This window comes from Rhinoraja longicauda, chromosome 30, assembly GCF_053455715.1.
Source record: "Rhinoraja longicauda isolate Sanriku21f chromosome 30, sRhiLon1.1, whole genome shotgun sequence".
NCBI classification, from domain to species: Eukaryota; Metazoa; Chordata; class Chondrichthyes; order Rajiformes; family Arhynchobatidae; genus Rhinoraja; species Rhinoraja longicauda.
In genome coordinates, this window is record NC_135982.1 from 7,656,443 (window position 1) to 7,674,364 (window position 17,922).

Here is a 17,922-nt window from a genome sequence, read left to right on the forward strand (position 1 = left end):
GTTTAGACTGTAGAAGACTCTAAGCACACATTTGGAACCAAATTTCTTCACACTTGTTTAACAAGTCTGCACTGTTCACACCTTTGCTTAAAAAATATAATCAATTGGGCCACCCACTCCCAACCACCTACAGGAAGGTCTATCCACTGAATCACAGTCCAATTCTGAAGCAGACCTTCGTAGCAATAAACTAGTGCGCCACAGGATTACTTGAAAAAAATAGTAGTTAAGTTAAATACTACACAAGCAGTATCAAATGACACAATTTTTAAAGTACAAAAATCAACCGAAGTTGTTACCATTCTCATCTCTGGAAGAAGCAGAAGCTTACAACTACTAAAAGCACAGCAAACGCCGTCTTGGCTACAAGCAAGCTGCCGTTTTTAGAAGCTCATTAGGTAGACATTCATGTTCAGGATTCTTCTCAAACAAGTCCTTTCCAATCCCCACTAATAGAGAAAAACAACTTAGTGGAGAATTTGATGTATCTTATGAAATACATTTGGCAAAGACGCAGCCCACAGGAAGTAGATAACAAAATACTTTCAGAGCACAGTGTAGAACAATTTAAAGTGCTGGAGTAGACATACATTAAATTGTAGTCACATTGTCTAGGAGAAATGGTGGCTAATATTGTTACATTGCACTCTGCCTTACCCAACTAACTAGATCAGTGATCAACAATTCCAAGACAAATTGAGCATGAACTTGAAAAATACAACAGGAACTTTACTCCTGTGCACTACAAAAAACACATAGATCATTTATCCAGGTTCAAATTTTAGCCACCAAGCTAGCAACCCAGCAAACTTTTCAGTCTAGCCTTGCCAGACTGACAAGTCACCAAAATGGCCACATCCCAGTTACGAAATAAAGTTTTGTAGAAGAGAACTGCAGTGCCATTGAAGAATTTCAATCGCAAATCCAGTCTCACTGTCCACATCTGGAAAGATGATTTACCGGAGAATCCCAGACACTATAACATTGACCATCAAGAACAAATCAACCCTACGGTGGTAACAGACACCTCAGCATATTATACCAGAGAAAGTAGTGGCCAATAAACTCGACCAACACCTCCCAGCAGCAAAGGTCACTCCCCAAATCACAACACAACTCCAAGTGAAGCCAGCAGTTTAGCGCACAATGCAATACCTCTTGACCTCTTAAAACTAGAGACTCACAATTATAGGTACAGTGGAATATCTCCCACTAATTAATTTGCCTTTAAATTAGTTTTACATTTTCTCATGTCAGCGCAAACCAAAACTCAATGTCAAACAGGGGCAGTCTTAAAACCAATTTCAATTTAAGCTTTACAAAGAAATAGAGCCATTAGAAACTCATTAGAAACTATTCAACCTTTACTCAATTCCTGATTGACATCAGTTTCAGCACAAAGACAATACATGCATTTGCACACAAAGGCGCTGTAGTCTCTCTTGATTTGTTTACTGAAGCATAAAGAGCAAAAAATACTAGAATGGAGCTGATGCTTCCACATGTTTTTGTCATTTTGAAAATTCCCTCATTTATTGCATCTTTAAGATTTGTGTTTACAGCTTTGACGATGTTTACAATATGCTATTCTAAATCTTGATAAGATTTGTTGGTACAAAAGTTGCAATGATGCAGGTTGATTGAAGCCCCACTTGAAGTAAAATCCATCTTGGCATTTCAGAGTGGCACCATGATAAGAGTTACAAATTCCAGGGTGCTCTCTTTAAACAAAACATTACTCATCCTCCAGAGTCCTTACCCACCTTCACAGATTACAACAATGAATCTTTGTCAGTGTTATTTCTGGTGCTGGGACAATAGTCCAGACTTCTCAAACATTTATTCTTTGAACTTCACAAGATTCCGGCAGCCAACCTCTCTATACATTACATCAGGGACTACGCTGTGACATTTTAGTACAAGTATTCTGCACCACCAAAAATGCAAAAGGTGCTAAAAACAGCAGCCTGTAATATTTAATTATGTGCAAAATGGAGACTGCCAACTGGAGATTTTGGGGCTCCCCAGATAATTCATTGGCTGAAGTTAACTGGCAGGTTGCCAAGCTAAAAACATTCAGCATTCAGGTCAACCCGTCAATTATGAGATCACCTGGTTTGTTAGCACTGCTGCATTTGATTAATACCGACTGAACATTTCGATTGCCTGCAATTACACTGTGGAAAGACTTTATAACATGTTTGGAGTGGAAAATGGAAGAATAGTTTTTTCAAATTCTGGTGTAGAGCCATAAAATTACCCCTTACGAATGTTAACTATACTGCCAATTTTGACTGTGGGTACACGGTACTGGTCTTTTACAAAGAAAAGTGCTGGAGTAACTCAGTGGATCAGGCAGCATGACCAGAGAACATGGATTGACAATGTTTCAAGTCGGAATGCGTAACATCACCTATCCATGTTTTCCAAGAAAGCTGCCTGACCTATTGAGTTACTCCAGCACTATGCTTTTTTTCCCCCATTTCAACTGGCAGGGTGACCAAGGCACAAGAACATGACAAACTAATTTTGGCAGTGTGCAAGGAAGGCAAGTAGAAGACAGTAAATTGCAATTGTGGGCTGCATCAGTGAGGGGAGGGAAGCTGAATACAAAGGTGTAGTCAACGACTTTGTTGAGTGGTGTGGGCTGAATCACCTGCAGCTCAACACAATAGACAATAGACAATAGGTGCAGGAGAAGGCCATTCAGCCCTTCGAGCCAGCACCGCCATTCAATGCGATCATGGCTGATCACTCTCAATCAGTACCCCGTTCCTGCCTTCTCCCCATACCCCCTCACTCCGCTATCCTTAAGAGCTCTATCCAGCTCTCTTGAAAGCATCCAACGAACTGGCCTCCACTGCCTTCTGAGGCAGAGAATTCCACACCTTCACCACCCTCTGACTGAAAAAGTTCTTCCTCATCTCCGTTCTAAATGGCCTACCCCTTATTCTCAAACTGTGGCCCCTTGTTCTGGACTCCCCCAACATTGGGAACATGTTATCTGCCTCTAATGTGTCCAATCCCCTAATTATCTTATATGTTTCAATAAGATCCCCCCTCATCCTTCTAAATTCCAGTGTATACAAGCCCAATCGCTCCAGCCTTTCAACATACGACAGTCCCGCCATTCCGGGAATTAACCTAGTGAACCTACGCTGCACGCCCTCCATTGCAAGAATATCCTTCCTCAAATTTGGAGACCAAAACTGCACACAGTACTCCAGGTGCGGTCTCACCAGGGCCGGGTACAACTGTAGAAGGACCTCTTTGCTCCTATACTCAACTCCTCTTGTTACGAAGGCCAACATTCCAACACCGACAAGACTAAGGAGTTAATGGCAGACTTTAGGAGGGGGGGAACACCCCTGTCCTATCTCCATCAGTGGTGTGGATGTGCAGTTTACCAGGGAGTACAAATACCTTGGAGTGTACCTGGACAGGTCCAGGAATGCTGAGGCTCCATACAAGGGACAGAGCCGAGGAGGCTCCGCTCCTTCAACGTCTGCAGTAAGATGCTGCAGATGTTCTACCAATCGGTGGTGGCCAGTGCCATCTTCTTCGCTGCAATGTGCTGGGGCAGCAGGGCGAAGGCCACTGACACCAATAGGATTAACAAGCTCATCCGGAAGGCTGGCTCCGTCCTGAGGGCGGAGTTGGATCCATGGGGGGTGGACTTGGAGGGGAGAATGCTCCTCAAACTGCAGAATGTAGCGGACAAACAGCTCACCCCCTCCATGACACACTGGTCAACCCGAGGAATACCTTCAGCAACAGACTGTTCCACCAAGATGCAGGCCAGAACGCCACAGGAGATCCTTCTTCCCTGTGCCTATCAAACTTTACAACCCCTCCCCCTTCTGTCGTGGGGCAGACTGAGTCAGACTCTCTTCACCCCACCCCACCCCAATCTTTGCACATCCCAATCCTTTCCACTCGTCACTTTGATTTCATGTTTCATGTATTTTGTGCTTTTATGACTGCTGGCAGATTAATTTCTTCCTGGGATAAATAAAGATCTTTCGTATTGTATTAGATTCAGCAGCAATTAGAGATTTTAAACTGACGGTGCATGCAAAATTCTAAATATAAGGTCAAAGTGAAGTTTGCAAAATATAGCTGTAAGCCCAATTATAGAACACAGGCTCCATTTGCAAGATCAACTGTGGCACAGGCCAAGTATTGACTACTATCCCACTCATTCCCTGGTTTTCATTGATGAATGATATAGCGCTGAAATAGGCCCTTCGGTGCACGGAGTCCACGCCGACCAGCTATCCCCGCACAGTAACACCTTCCTACACACTAGGGACTTGCAATTATACAAAGCCAAGTAACCTACAAACCTGTGGGTCTTTGGAATGTGGAAGGAAACAAACAGGAGATCGCGGAGAAAACCCACGCAGGCCATGGGGAGAATGGATAAACTCTGTACAGACAAGCACCCATAGGCAGATTTGAACCCCGGGTCTCTGACGCAGTAAGGCAGTAACTCTACCGCTGCACCACCGTGTTGTTGTAAAAGGCAAGGATGAACAGGTGCAAGAAACGCTGAAGCATGATGCACAGCTTAAGCTAGGTTTAACAAAAGTGCAATTTGAACAGCCAGCATTTTTTCCCCACCCTGTCCACTATTTCAGCGAGGCTTTGCACATCCACCACTGCCTCAATGTTGCAACTTTGAGCCACCCTTGAAGACTGCAGACTGTGCAGTGCGGGTTACTCAGTTGTCCAGCTTGGTAAGGAGTTTAGGATTTAGATTGAGTGATGAAGGAATGGTGAAGTTTCCAAACAAGTTCACTAATTTGTAAAGAACCCATGGAGTGAAACACTCCTGTGCCTCCTACCTGTGTCCTTCCAGTTCAAGGATTTGGGACCTGCCGAGGATGCTTTGCCGAACTGCTAGCTGTAGACAGCACATTCTGCATGAGGATGCTGAAGGTTTACACAATCAGCATTGCACAAGGTGCTAGCTAGTTCCTGCAGTGTTGAGCCACAATTATTGTTGCAGCTTAATGTTTTTTTTTATTTTGCAAGACCCACTTCCAACAAGCAAACTGATCTGTCCATGCAAGTAACAAGCATCAAGCATGTTCCACTTAAACAAAAAGTCATGTCTCAGGAGTCAGATCGGAGCAAACAGTCATCTTCCCTTCAGAATAACCTCCAGCAACATAACAATAGTGTTGCAGCCTTGGTCCCTGACCGCGTGGACCCCGGTCCCCAACCGCGTGGGCCTCATCCTTTTCTCTCACATTCCAAAGACATACAATTGGCTTTGGCAAGTTGTAAGATAGTGTGAAGAGTACCAGGTGATCACTGGGTTGGTCTAAGGGCCTGTTTCCACGCTGTATCACTGAAGTCGGTTTCAATTGCTGGAGCAATGATTTTTTTCCTCATTTTACACAAATGCTTCATCTGATGACAATATTATGGCAGATCATTGGTGCAAGTGATACAAGTTGCCTAACCGTCAAGTCAATGATTAAAGCAGAGACACTTCGTGGCCCTATTAACTTGGGTCTCAAAACACATTATACAAGTGTGCATACAATTTAGCAAACAATTTCCACAGGTTTGTTCATGTGCAAACTCACAGTTGGAGCTCAAGCCAAGGATGGGCCTTGCAACAAATTTCTGCAAAGCAACATCCTTCATTCAGTGCACAACACTGGGCTTCACAAAAAGCTGGAGTAAATCAGCAGGTCAGGCAGCATCTCTGGAGAGAAAGAATGGGTGACGTTTCGGGTCGAGACCCTTCTTCAGCTTTTTGTGATACCTTCGATTTGTCCCAGCATCTGCAGTTATTTTCCTACACTGGGCTTCAAGTCGACCGTGTAAATGTGGAGAAAAACAAATCACTTAGCAAATCATCCCCCAGAAAAGATGAAAGTCAGCACCACCTTCTCTGCTAGAACATCTTTTAGCCTTCAAGGAAAAGGTTTAACAAAGACTCTATTTGAAACAAACATGGCCTAACGAGGCAATGATCTCCACCCATTTGTATGCTTCATTGTGAGGTTGTTAGATGGACAGTGGTAGCGATAAACGTTTGCACGTCATCCAGTCAAGTCATACAATGCAATACTACAATCAAGCCACACAGGTAGGCAAAGGGAAAAATACCAGAGCACAGAAGATAATGTGACAGCAAAAGTACAGATTTTAAAAATCACAAGAGCTGTAATAATGTAGGTTGGCACTGCACACGTCTGAAAAAGGGTCTCGACCCAAAACGTCACATTCCTTTTCTCCAGAGACGCTTAGTGAACAATAAGTATAAGAAAATAACTGCAGACGCTGGTACAAATCGAAGGTATTTATTCACAAAATGCTGGAGTAACTCAGCAGGTCAGGCAGCATCTCGGGAGAGAAGGAATGGGCGACGTTTCGGGTTGAGACCCTTCTTCAGACTGATGTCAGGGGGGGCAGGACAAAGGAAGGATATAGGTGGAGACAGGAAGACAGTGGGAGATCTGGGAAGGGGAGGGGAAGAAAGGGACAGAGGAACTATCTAAAGTTGGAGAAGTCAATGTTCATACCACTGGGCTGCAAGCTGCCCAGGCGAAATATGAGGTGCTGTTCCTCCAATTTCCGGTGGGACTCACTATGGCACTTTGTGTACCAGATAGGTCCCAGCCATGCATGTGCAGATTTCAGCTGAACATTTGCCTTTGACAAATGCTAAGTGTTGATGCTGCATTAAGTCAACATGAGGCACACCTTTGATCTTACAAAATAAGTTCTGGCACTCAAGTCTCCAGAAGGGGTTTTGATTCAGAGGTGAATAATCAACACTAAGACAAGGCTGACACCCAGGGACAAAATGCTGCTCTCACCAATTGGTCTGGAACACCTTTTACTACAGAGTCTGATCAACTTCCTTCAGACTTCGTCTATTGTGACCACAACCTGAATTTCACTTCTTTATCTTTCCAGCAAGCCAATTGTGACATCTTTGTCAGATGTTGCTGCCCACTGTTAGGTTTGCACCTTCTTTTAGAAAAAAGACAGGTTAACACTACATGCCCTGAAGAGATGAATAGCCGTTAAAGCAAAATTTAACCCTTCATGATAGTTTTCAGAATTTTGATAGGTACAATCAAGGCTTCCTGTATAACAGTCTTATTTAATTTCCTTTTGTATCCTCAAATGTCATCTTGAGTTATCCCCAAGATGACAAATCTCCACTAATATTGCACTAGTGGATGAAACAGAATCAACTTCTCACGGGTAAATATACTTCTCTTCGAGCACTTCAAGTAAGAAAACAGCACATATTAATAACCTCCAGATTTGTATTAAACAAAGAAATGCATAAAGCCTGCACTTGCCCTGCCAGATGGCTGTGAAGTATGTTCAATGGCACAGATGAAAGCTAGTTTAGTTTCCAAGCAACACAGTCAACTAAACCCTTGTTATAGCAGACCATGGGGAGTGGAAAATGGTCGTTATAGCCAATTGTCTGCTAATACCGAGTAATAGAGTATCATTGCACAAGTAGTAGAAACAAAGAACCATAGATGCTGGTTAATACACAAAAGGAAAAAGCTGGAGTAACTCAGCATCTCTGGAGAACACTGATAGATGTTTCGAATAGAGACCCTTCTTCAGACTCTCGATCTGGAAATGGGCAGAGAATCCATGTGACTTGACGGCGCTGGCCTATTGGCGGCTAGGGGAAAGAGGCAAGGATCAGTGGAGTCAGTTACTCCAGGCACAAATCCAATATAGTACATCGTTTGATTGCAAGCCCCCAAGTACCACATGCAAACTGCCTTTGCCCCTGCATTATATAGTTAAATATACACAATTCACTAATTTGTCGCAACATTTCTGAACAGATACGAGGTACGCCATATTTAACGTACAGGCAATTTACTAGCTGCCTGTCAGAGTTTCAATGTACACCAGACCTCTCTGCAGAATGGTTTTTAAAAAGACTCAAGAGCCACTGGATGAAAATTAGAATCTCATTTGCTACCTCAGCAAGATAATAGCTGGGAAGTCATCTCTGTGCTTTAACCTTCAGTAATCCCGATCAGTAAGTGCCAATTCAGATATTTTAGCATCTGGACAGTGGAAATTGTTGTTGCATTGCCCACACCACCGACTGCAATACTTTGCACCTCTAACTCAATATACTTTAGGAACCCGGTAGTTATGCATCATTCCAAAATGGACTAACTTCTGGTGTGCAGTCATCCACATGCACCCAGACCAGTTATAAAAAGATCAGTTATTTTATTTGAAACACGAGTATAAATATTGACCAGAACCTGGGAGAATTGCTGCATTTCAACAAAAAAATGCCACCACTTTTTTTGGAAGAAAAAAGGGAGGAACTTAGACAAAATCTCATGTTAGTCTAGATTGTGATCAAGTATGGTCAATTGAACTTGAAAATATCAGAATATAGAGTTTACAAAAGACAGGCAAAGTGTTCACATTTCATGCGGTTTAAAATTCAATAAGCACCTCATGTTGTTTCTAGAGCTGCAAAATTCCCTGTGGCAGAGTTTCAATTCCATTATGTGAAAAAGAGCTCCCACAGTAAAAGGGAAGCACAGCCTGCAAACATCCCACAATCTACACTGAGGAGTCAACTGGTGAAAACACAAGAGGCCAATCTTTGATTGGTCCTTGTTGAAGTGAAGTATACAAGACTCCACATTGAATCAACAAACTTGTACTATTCACTTACTGATGTACAGCAGTTTCCCCAGAGAGAAGGAATTAGTCAAAGGAGTCGTCAGCAATGTCAAGAGAATAAAACAAAGGGTTTCTGTAAAATCAAGGCTTGGTTAATGCAGTGGGCCAAAGGGCCAACTTCAGTGCTGTATAAGTTGGCCCTTTGGCCCGTCAGTCTGAAGGGTCTCGACCCGAAACGCCGGCCATTCCTTCTCTCCCAAGATGCTGCCTGACCTGCTGAGTTACTCCAGCATTGTGTGAATAAATACCTTCAATTTGTACCAGCATATGTAGTTATTTTCTTAATCAATGTTCCTTGATCACTGATGCAATAAGATTAAGGCAGTGTAAACTACTGTCAAAACTACCTGCTTAAAAACAACATTCACAGTTCTTTAGAAAAGGAATAGGTGACGTTTCTGGTCGAGACCCTTCTTCAGACTGAAGGGTCTCAACCTAAAACATCACCTTTTCCTTTTGTCCAGAGATGCTGACTGACCCGCTGAGCTACTCCAACTTAGTGTCTATCTTTGGTTTAAACCAGCATCTGCAGTTCCTTCCTACACACTTCCCAGCTCTTTACTTCTGTTTCCTAACTTTGCACTACACTATCCATTTATCCCCGTACTGTTGGAGAGCAGAGTATGTAGCAATCCAGTTCTGTACATACAAAGCTTGCTCAGGTACTTGCATCCAAAAACGCATGGAGGATTGTAAAAACAACCAACCCAAACATTTGCCCAAATCATGACACAACATATCCAATGACGAATTAAAAGGCAGTGCTCTGTTACAATTGCACACGTTGGCACAAAGGCCATTTCCAAACAAAGTGGCTGACACCAATTTTTAGAATTTTAAAGGCACTTAACTCGCATGGACACCCACCCCACCCTCAAGAACTGACAACCAAACATTGGCAAGGCACTGACAAGTTGTGCAAAGAATGAGATTCAGATTGGAGAACAACTGATTGATAAATTCATTATTAAGATGCACAATCACCACCTCGCCACAACCAAGAGATCAGCTCACTTTGGACTTCTAACCATATCACAGACAGCAGGAGAGAGCAGATATCAGCGCATCCAATCCAAACAGAGGGTCAGCTTGTCTGGCGATCTGTATACAGAACAAAGTGGGTGGACATAGCAAGTTTGTGCAATGGACTAGATCCACAATGATCACACCTCCTCCCATGGTCAGCACAACATATTTTGTTGTGCTGCAGCAAGTAAGAATTTCATTGTCCTATCCGAGACATCTGACAATAAAACACTCTTGACAACAGCCAACCTGTGGGACAGTAGGAGCAATGGGGGCGCACAACAGCTTAAAAGCTCAACAGTTTGAACCATTGATGAAACATAAATGACTTTATGATAAAAAAAACTATCAAGTAGCATCGCAAAACACTCCAGCATTGACTGAATCATGTAAATGCATTGCCAATCCTATCATCATGGATAAATTGAATAGTTTACAAGAGTCTCCAGTGACGTAGACACTATAATTACACCAGACTTGGTTCACTTCAAAAATATCCAAAATCTAATGACAGTTTGTACTACTGAGACAGTAAACCCTATGTCTGACACAAAACAGCACTTACTGGATTATACCCAACTCTGAATTCCAACAGGAGGAGGAAAGGTTGCTTTGGCAACTTTCCATCAATCTCTGCACAAAGCACTTGAGGAATTTCACATGGACAGTATATTAACTTTGAAACCCAATGGAAAATAATCTTTTTTGGAAGGTAGCAAGTATTAAAATAGAACAGCCATTACACAACATTGGGACCCACTATACTGCTGCTCATAGTCCATAAAAGGAAGATGAGATTTTTCTAGTCTGGTGAAGTGTTCCAAATGAATTTGCCCAGTCACAGCTAGCCCTGGTATGAACCAAATCATTCAAGCCGGCAACTGCGGCTCAAAATTAACATTACAAATCACAACATTAAGCCATTTGCTTTTAAGTTTTTGTCTTCATGAAGGAAACAAACTCCATACCAGGGCGTGTGTCAAATTGCACTGCAAATCATTCATGCAAGGTTTATGGCATCATAGTCAAAATGCACATTAAGTTGCTGAATTAAATTTGATGGCCAGACATTAATTATGTCACAACACACAGCCACATTTGCACCTTCATGGAAAACATTGATCGCACCGTTTGTGGTGGTGGAACATTTCCTTACCTCAATGCGTAAAAGGTGACCCTTAAAGTATAAGGGGCCCTGCAGCTCGCACTGTTTTGCTTGTCATACAGAATCCTCTGCTTTTTAGTTCACTACTTTGTGTCTGCAGATGATCACAATATTAGCCAAGAAGGGTCTCGACCCAAAACATCACCCATTCCTTCTCTCCCAAGATGCTGCTTGACCTGCTGAGTTACTCCAGCATTTTGTGAATAAATACCTTCGATTTGTACCAGCATCTGCAGTTATTTTCTTATACAATATTAGCTAGTGTTTGTATTTGGGAACTCACTCCCATATTACAGCACTTACCTGTATAAGCTGTAGAGCTGCTGCCTTACAGTGCCAGAGACCTGGGTTCAATCCTGACTACGGGTGCATAAAGTTTGTACTTTCTCCACTGAGACTGTAGGGTTTCTCCAGCTGCCCAGTTTCCTCCCACATCCCAAAAACGCGCAGGTGTGTAGGTTAATTAGCTTCTGTAAATTGCCCTTGGTGTGTAGGATGAGATAGCATAGAACTAGCGTACGAGTGACTGATAGTCAGCATGAACGCGATGGGCGAAGGGACTTTATCCACACTCACCTGCTCACTAGTTTCATGTTATCCCACTTTCACATCCACACACACTGGGGCACAAGGCGGCATCCAAAAAAAAGCAAAGATCGACAGACACTGTGCTCAAAGCCTTGTGGCCCCTCAGCACACAAAACACTTTCAGCCAAAGTACTTCTGAAGTATAGGCACTACCAAACTAATAAATTTCCATGCAGAGATTTAAAATATTAAAACTCAGGCAATATTCCACATCAGACTATAGAATTTTAATGCAACAGATAACCAAATATTTAACTGCATCTGAATTTCTGGCGATTTGGAACAGAACATTTAAATTACAGTCAGTTTTAATTTCTGGCCCAATTTTCTGAAGGAAGTCATTTCTTTTGGCTTGTGGAATGCTCAAAGGAATCAGCTCTATGAAATCACCTCCGATTTTTATTCATTACCCTTACATTTAATGCAAGGATTAACAAGGTTATTTAGCCCAATGCCTTTTTTTTCTACCATCCAACTTTATTTAGCAATTCTTTGTTCTGCTTTTTGTGCTTGAACTGATTTGCAGCCATTTTACAGGCCTTTCACCACATTTATTAACATCATTTACCCACTGTGACAAGTTAAATCTTCAAGCCATTACATATGACCAAAAACATGTCCTCTTCATCGGCAATCTTTGGGTCAACCTTTGCCACCTGCCTAAACATGCCCCTGTAACACAGCATCACATGTTTGGTCAGCAAGATACCCATTAAAACTCGTGGGACACAAAAAAGGCACCAAGAGAAACAGAAGTGGCTTCTGTGATATTCTGAACAAATCTAAACAAGCAGACTCCTAACAGACAATAAAGCATGCTGCCAAAAATAGTACTTTAATATTTAGCAACTCAGCAGGGCAGGCAGCATCTCTGGAAAGGAGGAAAGGGTGACTTTTCAGGTCGAGACCCTTCTTCAGACTCCATCCATCTTTGGTTTACACCACCATCTGCAGTTCCTTCCTACACCTTTAACATTTAGTTTCTGGAATGGTGAACAAATGAACTAGAACAAAGTGTAAAGTCACCTCAGGCAATTACGAAAAAGTTTAGAACGGATGGAATCCTGACATCTAGGTTGCCTTGCAAAAACTAAATTACACATAGTTAAAAAATTATCAAATCCCCACTCTAATCTTAGCTTGGATATATCCTTCAGCCCATGAAACCTTTGAGACCAAAAGGATTATACAAAAACTGCAGCATAATGCTAGATATTGGTCTTAACAAATGAATTGGTCATAACAAATGAGTAACTTCAAAAAGATCCTCTGAATGAGTGATCTACATATCTACATGATGATTTTAATCCCCATTGTTCTTCAGAAATCTGACTTCTACATCTCAAGCTACCCATTGAAGTATTAGCAGGCTAGACAGCACAGGTGACTATTGCATTACTGAGGGCCAAGTTCCTTCAAAATGAATCATCTTTCAATTTTCTATGATGCAAACCCATGTCATCTGCACATGCTTGAAGAAACGAGATTTTTAAAAAAAAATTGTATTTACTTTCCCCTCACAAATTTCATGAGCAAATTATTCAGAGCCAGATTATGGGTCCAGATGCGAATGCCACGATGACTATTTTCTGTCATCTGAACTGCTGTAACGTACATACATTCCACAGTTCTACCCCTTCAAGCCTCAAAAGAAAGTTTTCAATGGGACTGGCTCATAATGCATAGATTCAAAGACAACCTTAATATTGTGATCATTTGCAGATGCAAAGTAGTGAAAATTAAAGCAGAGGATTCTTAACATGACAAAATGGAGCAAGCTAGGAGGTCCATTGTGCTGTAATGGTTACTTTTTTTGTATCAAGTGAAGGAAATGTTCCACCACAAACACAAGGCAAGTTCAAGAATTCTATCCTGATATGCATCTCAATGGTCTCATGACTTCACCAGGAGACAGTTTCAACACTACAAACTGTTATTTTTGTGCTGCATCCAAAGATACACCAGCAAAAAATACTTTATTCACAAGACAAAACAATCATACTTAGTAATAAGTAAGTAGTATTACTTAGTAATAAAACTGATCTACAGATGAAGTCGACTTTCCCCACATCTAACCCCAGCAGCCATTCAAGTAATCTTTCTTCAAAGGGAGCACACCATACTGCGACACCCACCTGCTTTCTTGCATCTCGTACTTTGCCTGGAAGCCAAGAGCAACCTCAGACTCCAGGCATCTTCTGTCCATCTATCAACCTTGTCGTCAGTTGTCTCACCGAGACTGGGCACCATTTCACTGCACCCAAAAGTGTCCCGAAATATTTTAATTAACAGCAAAAAAAGGACACAAGGGGATCATATTCACAATAAATTAACGAAGCAGGTCACAAAAAATCTGCTGCCAATGGAAGGGTTGGAGACAAATTGTTTAATCGGACGACTGGTTACTCTCATTGTTCCAAGTTTGAAACTGATAATTGATAAGCATCCCAATTGGATTACCATTACAACCCCTTCACAACAGGCTACAAATATTACAGGTGCAATCCCTGCAGTAGACCAGATCCTCAGAGTTTTAGCAGATCTTATACTTCCATGCCCACTCCATCAGCGGGTAGTCCATAGAGCTCAGAGGACCATCGGAACACAGCTACCAGCCTTGGAGGGCATCTACAACACACGATGCCTTAGAAAAGCCACCAGCATCCAAAAAGACTCTTCACACCCCTACAACAGTCTGTTCGAACTTCTACTATCGGGCAGACGCTACAAGGCCTTCTACGCCCACACCTCCAGACTCAGGAACCGCTTCATCCCCAGGGCCATAGCTGCTATGAACCGGTCCTGCTGAGCCGGATGGTCACATCGCACAGTGAACCGGCACAGACCTACTTGCACTTTATTCTGTTTTAAAACCATTCCAATGTGTTTCATTGGGTTGTTTAAATTAATACCGACTAGCTAATTAATTTATTGCATCGTATGGGAGGCGCATTCCCAATCTCGTTGTACCCCTGTACAATGACAATAAAGATATATTGTATTGTTTTGTATTGTACCCTCCCTCCTCCCCCCAGGAGATAGATTTAAACATTAAAATGTGAACAACTTAAAAAATATAACGCCGATTTCAATGAAACTTCTTCCATTAGCACCAAAGGGACGACAGTGAGTAAGGTGGGCCTAAAATTGTCACACTATCGTGTACCGTTTTGGCTGTAATTCAGGAACAAACAAACAAATGAGTTTTAGTATATAGATGTCCCAGATAGAACAATGAAAGTCTTGCAGCAGCACAACAGAATATGTAAACATAGAACAATGTAAATAATAATAATAATCTATTGTAGTTCAGAGCTTGTTTGAAGTTGTAGTGTTTAATAGCCTGGTGGCTGTAGGGAAGAAGCAGTTCCTGAACCTAGACGTTACAGTTTTCAGGCTCCTGTACCTTCCTCTCGATGGCAGTGGTCAAGTCAAGTCAAGTCAATTTTATTTGTATAGCACATTCAAAAACAACCCACGTTGACCAAAGTGCTGTACATCTGATTAGGTACTAAGGAAAAAAAATGAAACATACAGTAGCACGCAAACAGTTCACAGCGCCTCCTCAATGAGCCTCATGGTGAAATGAGTATGGCCGGGATGGTGCGGGTCTTTGATGATGCTGATGCTGGATGCCTTTTTGAGTTAGTGAATTCTAAAAGTTCAGGGTATAAACGTGTAAAAGGAAATCACTGCAGTCTTAACAACAATCTGCATTTGACCAACACACGATTCTGGACACCAGCTGGGGGAAAACATGCCAACATTCACCCCATCAACCCTCAAAAGGAAAAGCTTTTAATGAGACCAGCTCATTGCTCCAAATGAAATTTAGATAGACAATCCCATTATTCCAAGAATAAAATCCAATGTAATTTCAGCACACTTCCTCCACCACAAGGCTAGAACCCCAGAATTGGAAATAAGATGTCTCACTAACCTTTCCCCACCAAATCAGAAATGCTATTAACCTTCCCAATAGCTGGGAATATCTGCGTGTTCACTTTGTGGCTCATGTCCAAGAAAACTCAGATCTTTCCACACTCAGATCTTTCCAAACATCACCTTTCAAATAAGCAATTTTTCAATAACATGTCTATCAAATTGGACGGCTTTGCTTTTCCACATTATATTTGATTTGATATCCACATCAACCATAAAGCTTTCCTCATCTTCATCTCAATGTGAAGGACCCTGATAGTTTGTCCATTCCCTGCACGGATATTGCCTGGCTCACTGGGTTACTCACCCACCATTTTTTGCTCAGGATTCTGGCATCTGCAGTTTCTTGCACCTCCAAAGCTTTTCTACTTCCTCCTCACAGCCCACATGGCCATCCAGCAACTATTCAGAAGTTATGAAAAGTACACTTAATTCCAAATCAATAAGGACTGCACAGATGGAGCTGCAGCTTGAACTAGTTAATCTGGTCAACATCCCACATCTACCATTTACATCTTGATGAAACTAATCCCTTTACCACACTCATGTTACACAACTACCACTTATCTGTTGTGCTCTGTACTTTAATCACGGACCTCTTGTTCTTTCCCTTCCCTCTGCACTTTCAATACAGTTTTAATCCAACTTGTTCCAGTTATGGTTGACAACACAAAATGTTCCCCATTTCTTGAGAAGTTGGCTGAACCAAGCAGTTCCTACTTTGTTTTCTCTACAATTCCAGCATTGAATGAATGGTAACCTTTAATCTTACCTAATGCTTAGTATGAAGAAAAATAGCTGCTTGATTGCTTTAGAATCACAGGCTATAACGACCTAAAGCAAATATTTTAAATCAGAATAGATGGGATGATTCCAGGCACACTGATCAAAAAGTCAGGGTAGACACAAAATGCTGGAGTAACTCAGCGGGTCAGGCAGCATCTCGGGAGAGGGGAATGGGTGACGTTTCAGGTCCAGACCCTTCTTCAGGGTAGGAAGGTACATGATTCAAACATTATTTCCTTGTTGCCAGAGTCACTAATAAAATACCATCAAGCAAATATGTTGTTGTAGCTAAGACGTTGTTTTGAGGGCACAACTGAAATCTTCTTAATCAGGAAAATATCCATGCTAACAGAAGCAAGCTGATCTATCGTTTCCCTAAACTTGTTTAAAACAGTCTTTCCAGGTGAGACAGAGGTTCACCTACACCTCCGCCAACCTCATCTATTGTATCCGCTGCTCTAGATGTCAACTTCTCTACATCGGCGAGACCAAACGCAGGCTCAGCGATCGTTTCACTCAACACCTTCGCTCAGGCTGCTACTCACCATACAGTGGAACAGTGAACCACACAAACCCACAAAAGCAAAATTCATACTCTTCCATTCAGAAACAAGTTACTATGAGTTTCATGCAGTAATAGAGAATTGCCATTGAGCATCTGCAAAATAACCAAACTTCAAATGATTCATGTCCCAATTATGCATTGATGCATCTAGTACTGCAATATTTGTAGGAAGCAAGGTTAACCAAATGTCAGCATTTAACCTTCGCCAGCAAATAGCTATACCACTACAACCTTGCAATAAGAAGAATGACGACAACAAAAATTAACTGCTTCCCAGACTTCCGGTTCCTACGGCCTTCTTCATGAACACAGATAATGATAGATGTTCCTTTCCTGCATTGCACCAGCCTTTAGCTCATTGAGAGGAATAGTGGAAGAGCTGCCTCAGTCAATACAAAGCTCATGGTCGCCTGGCATCATTCAACCTGCTCTTGTGTACTTCCAGGACAGCCCTCAAAATACTGGAGAGGGGCCCCAAAGACACATTATCTGCAAAATCCTCCAAATCCACTGGCAGATAAGCAAAGCTACTTACGTATCTTGACCAGGCTATCACCAGAGACCCCAATTAAATCAGTTCCAATGGACACCACCATCACACACCCCCAAATGCCAATCCATGCCACCAAGACAAAGAGGCTGTCAAAACCTCTTGTGGGAAGTACGACATTCCACTAATTCATAGGAATTTGACTCACTACTTCTCAAAATGGTGTAGAGAATGGCACTAGTCCGGTTTAAATACCACCAGTTCCCAAATTACCCACCACTCCACCAGAATGTCCCATTGTGATCTTAGCTCAAAACACAAGAGGTAGGAAGCCCTCACTGGGACTGCCCGCGAGTTCCCCAAGTGGTAGATGAGACATTCAAATATTTGGTCATTCTTTTCCTGGTTTAAATAACAAATGCACAAAGGGTACAATTTTCCCCAAATGTAACCTCAAGTTATTTTACTTTAAAATAAAATCCCAAATCTTAATACTAGGCTGTTCTGACAGACGTACAAATATGCTAGCATCAAAACAGTCACACAGGACCAGACACTTAACAGCTGCAAACCTTTTTAAACAAGTTTAGGGAAACGATAGATCAGCTTGCTTTTACTGTTAGCATGGATATTAAGAAGATTTCAGTA

General features: G+C 42.0%; 1 protein-coding gene across 2 annotated transcripts in view; it reads right to left on the reverse strand.

Moving 5' to 3' along the window:
• spsb1 (splA/ryanodine receptor domain and SOCS box containing 1) overlaps nucleotides 1-17,922 on the reverse strand; it is a 68,791-nt gene that overhangs the window by 40,802 nt on the left and 10,067 nt on the right. Inside the window, exon 1 of one of the 2 annotated variants that reach the window (XM_078425070.1) lies at nucleotides 4,848-4,869. The exons of the other annotated variant lie outside the window; for it this stretch is intronic. The gene's annotated coding sequence lies outside the window, so the exon portion shown is untranslated. Of the gene's footprint in view, nucleotides 1-4,847; nucleotides 4,870-17,922 lie in introns of those variants that run through there. 2 annotated transcript variants of the gene reach the window in all.